This window comes from Arachis duranensis, chromosome 9 (genome assembly GCF_000817695.3).
Source record: "Arachis duranensis cultivar V14167 chromosome 9, aradu.V14167.gnm2.J7QH, whole genome shotgun sequence".
In the NCBI taxonomy this organism is placed as follows: Eukaryota; Viridiplantae; Streptophyta; class Magnoliopsida; order Fabales; family Fabaceae; genus Arachis; species Arachis duranensis.
The window spans coordinates 81,477,311-81,482,198 of NC_029780.3; positions in this window are offsets into that span (position 1 = coordinate 81,477,311).

Here is a 4,888-nt window from a genome sequence, read left to right on the forward strand (position 1 = left end):
TGGAGGGCAGGGCAGAAAATTGATGCATGGTGCACAAGCTTGGTGCGGCCTTGGTGCAAGTTGGTGCTGCGTGGTGCGCGTTTGGCACGAGTTTGGTGCGCCAGAGGCTGCCCTGCCCGCGCCAAGGGCAGGGCGGGAAAGTTTGGTGCGCCAGGGACGAGGTGTGCGTGCGGATGGTGCTGCCAGAAAGAAATTTGGTGTGCCAGAGTTGATTTTGGTGCGTGGGACGCTGAACGCTGCCCTGCCCGCGCCAAGGGCAGGGCAGGATCGGTTTGGTGCGCCAGAGAAGGAACGCGCGCGTCAGATGCTGCCAGGACGAGAATTTGGTCCGCCAGGAAGCAAAGTTGGTGCGCCAGAATTTTGTGTGTGGTGCACAAGTCCAATTGCTGCCCTGCCCGCGCCAAGGGCAGGGCAAGGTTCCTTCCTTCAAGTCTCGGGTTCGAACCTGGGAGAGTGCAAACACGCTATTTTTTCTTGGCTTCTTGGCACGGTAGTGGGTCTTAGAGCTTGGCTTCCTCATGGTTCTTTGTTCGAACCTTGTGGCATGCATGAGTGACCTTTTTTTCTGGATTTCTTTCCTTGAGGTGCCCGATTCTGCTCTCCACAAGGGCAGGGCAGAGTTTGCTTTCTCTTGGTCTCAAGGCACCATTTTGTGCTCTGCCCTTGGAGTGGGCAGGGCAGAGTTGCCTTTTCTTGTTTGGTTCTCTATGTTGCCCTCCTAGAGGGCAGTCTGCCCTTGTGGAGGGCAATGTTGCTTCCCCCATTAGTTGCGGCACGCTTCTCTCCTCTTTGGCCACGCTTTCCTTTTCTTGTGTTACGCTTCTTAGGCCACGCTTTTCATTTTCTTTTCTTTTCTTCACCTACAATAAACCAAACAACCACTCAAAGTATCACTAAATTCAAGAGGCTTATAAATCAATTAAAATTCAATCAAAATTAGCTTAAACCTCGTGATTTAACATTAATTTCATGGTGGTTGCTTGATTTAAAGAAGTTATGCATTTTCACCCCAAATCACTTACTTAGGATGCAAGAAAGTGCATAAATGCTAACAAAACAAGTGAAATTAGCTTGAAAAATGGGTATATGATGACTTGTCATCAAAGTTCATAAGCCAATTTGGCAACATAAGTCATTAATAAATAATAGCATCATAATCTCTAAAAGTAGATGAGAAGTCAAAATAAAGGAATATTGAACCTGGTATGAAGAAACAATCCTAATAACTAAAATAAATCCTAATCCTAAAATCTAAGAGAGAGGAGAGAACCTCTCTCTCTAGAAACTATGTCTAATCCTAAAATTGTGAATATGAAAGTTGTGTTTGCCTGTATGTATGAATTCTCCTATGAATGGATATATTCTCCCACTTTATAGCCTCTAATCTGTGTTTTCTGGGCCGAAAAATGGGTCAAAAACAGCCCAGAAATTGCCCCCAGCGATTCCTGGTACGTACAGGTCGCTGCAAAGTCACGCAGAAGCATCATCCACGCGTTCGCGCGGATTGGGTTTTTGAACGCGTGACCACGCGTTCGCGTCGCTTGGCTTCAAAGGAGCTTTGAAAAACTATATATCGTTGCGAAACCCCAGACGTTAGCTTTCCAACACAACTGGAACTGCGTCATTTGGATCTCTGTAGCTCAGGTTATGGTCAATTTAGTACAAAGAGGTCAGGCTGGACAGCTTTAGCAGTTCCTTCAGTTTCTTTTATTCCTTCCACTTTTGCATGCTTCTTTTCCATCCTCTAAACCATTCCTACCCTGTAATCTCTGGAAACACTTAACGCATATGTCACGGCATCGAATAGTAATAAGAGAGGATTAAGATTAGCTAAATTAAGACCAAAGAAACATGTTTTCAATCATAGCACAAAATCAGGAAGGAAAATGTAAAACATGCGAATTCAATGAATAAGTGTGAGGTTAGTGGATAAAATCCACTCTATTAAGCACAAGATGTACCACAAAATAATGGTGCATCAAATCTTCCCACACTTAAACATTAGCATGTCCTCATGCTAAGCTCAAGAGAGACTATAAGAGAGTGAAGAGGAATGGTGGAATGTATGAATGCAACCTATCTATATGAATGCAACTAAATGCAAAATGTTTCTACCTACTTGGTGAAAAGTAAATAAATCTTTCAAGAACAAATATGAACTGGATTTCGCTAATTTAAACCATAAAAATGAAGTACAAGTAAACTTGCAAAAGAAAATAGCTCATGAAAGCCGGGAACAAGGAATCGAGCATCAAACCCTCACTGGAAGTGTATACACTCTAATCACTCAAGTGTTTGAGGTTCGATTCTCTCAACTCTCTACTAACCTTGCTTTCTAAGACTTGCTCTTTATCTAACAATCAAAAAAGAATTAATGCACAGATACATATATCAAGAGGTATTTTAAGGGTTGTAATGGGGTTAGGGCCAAGGTAGGATTGTATTTGGTCAAATGGACTAAAATTTGAATCCTTAATTAACCTAAACTTCTCACCTAACTTAGGACAATCCATATAATGATAACATAAAATCAATAACTACCTATTAACTGTGCTTACTACATATTCAAGCATTCCAATTTTTGAGTACAGTACATATGCATTGCTATCGCCACTTACTTTGGGGCATTTTGTCCCCTTTTAGCATTTTCTCTTTTGCTTTTCTTTTTCTTTTTTTTCTTTGTATTAATTTTTTTTCTTTTGTCTTTCTCAATGCATATAATTAACTTATTGCATGCATAAACATGTGTTAACATTCTTTTTCATATTTTATCAAGAATATACAACACCCAATTCTCAAACCAAATATTTTCAATCCCAATTTCCCCACACTTACTTCGTGAGCACTTTCACTAGTCTAAGCTAACCAAGGATTCAAATTAGGGACATTATTGTTTTTTGCTTAGAGTTCATGATGTGCTAAAATAAAAAACAAATGGGGTAAAATAGGCTCAAATTGGTTTGCAAAGGATAATGAAAGGTTAAGGCCATATGGGTATGTAAGCTTAGTGAAACAAGGCCTCAATCACATAAGTGCATGCATACATTAAACAATGAAAATATAGAATCAAGCAAGAAAAAGATCACAATTTTAGAGAGAAAAACACACACCAAAAATAAAATATTGGTTGATAATATGCTACCAATCAAGTAGGCTAAAAAATCTCACAGGTTTTGTGTGTTCGAGCTCTAAACCATGTTCCAAAATAATATTTCTTCAAACAAGTTTTTCAAAAAGTTTAATTCAAATTAGTGAAAGGCTATAAAAAATTTCTTGAAAAAGAAAATATTACTTCAACCAAGTGGTGGTAAAATATGCACAAAATCAAACAAATATGCAATCAAACATGCAAATGCAACAATGAACAAACAAAGAAAATCAAACATTGGTGTTGAGAAGGAAATAACTAACCTGCGGAAGTCAGTATCGACCTCCCCACACTTAAAGATTGCACCGTCCTCGGTGCATGCTAAGATGTGCAAGTGGATGGGTTGCTACAACTGACGTTTTCTCCAAGGATTGTGCAGATGGACTTGTTTGTCTCCCCATTTAGAGCTTTCCCTTTCCCTTCTTTGGTGGCCATCCTGAAAGAAGAGAAAAAGAAGAAAAGTAACCCAGAAATAAAGATAAGAAAATAAATAAAGTATGGGTGGGTTAATGCCAAATAATTAAGGGTCTCAATTACATGGTAGCTACAACATGCAAGCGAGAAAACAATTGAAGCACATGGCATAACAATGGTGCAAAATTTGCAACAATGGGGAAGAGAGTTGGTAAGGAAAGACAACATAAATTCATGTGAATGCAAAAGGAACATAGGTATCATAAAAGATTGGCATTGACAGATAAATAATGTCACTCAACAATGTAAAACAAGTTAATGAGCATCAAAATAATACCAGAAAAGATACAACAGTTGAATAAGAACATTTAACACTAATGGTAACATAATAAATTTAGAAAAGAAATAAAAATATGCACAAAATTAAAATACAATGAATGAAAGTATGCAAATAAAGAAAAATAGAATGAGAGATAATAAGAATGAGAAGTGAAAGAAAGGAAGAAGAAGTAACGAAGAGAGGAGGAAGGAAAAATTAGGATTGGTGAAGAAAAGATAAGATTTCTGGCGCTGGTCTGGATAAGTTGTGTGGCGCAGGCGATGCGGACGCGTGGAGCACGCGATCGCGTGGTGGGTGATAAGTTCAGGTGACGCGGACGCGTGGGTCACGCGCACGCGTGACCTGATTTGTGCTATTGGCGCTGGTGCGCGAAATTGTGAACAATACTTTTCACAACTCAAATAATCCCGGGTAATGAATCCAAAAACTTGGTGTTGAATACCATGGCATAAACACAAATTCGCACAACTAACCAGCAAGTGTACTGGGTCGTCCAAGTAATAAACCTTACGCGAGTAAGGGTCGATCCCACAGAGATTGTTGGTATGAAGCAAGCTATGGTCACCTTGTAAATCTTAGTCAGGCAAACTCAAATGGATATGGGTGATATACGAATAAAACATAAAGATAAAGATAGAGATACTAATGTAATTCATTGGTGGGAATTTCAGATAAGCGCATGAAGATGCTGTGTCCCTTCCGTCTCTCTGCTTTCCTACTGTCTTCATCCAATCCTTCTTACTCCTTTCCATGGCAAGCTTAAGCAAGGGTTTCACCGTTGTCAATGGCTACCTCCCATCCTCTCAGTGAAAATATTCAACGCGCTCTGTTACAGCACGGCTAATCATCTGTTGGTTCTCAATCAGGTTGGAATAGAATCCAATGATTCTTTTGCGTCTGTCACTAACCGCCCAGCCTTCAGGAGTTTGAAGCTCGTCACAGTCATTCAATCATTGAATCCTACTCAGAATACCACAAACAAGGTT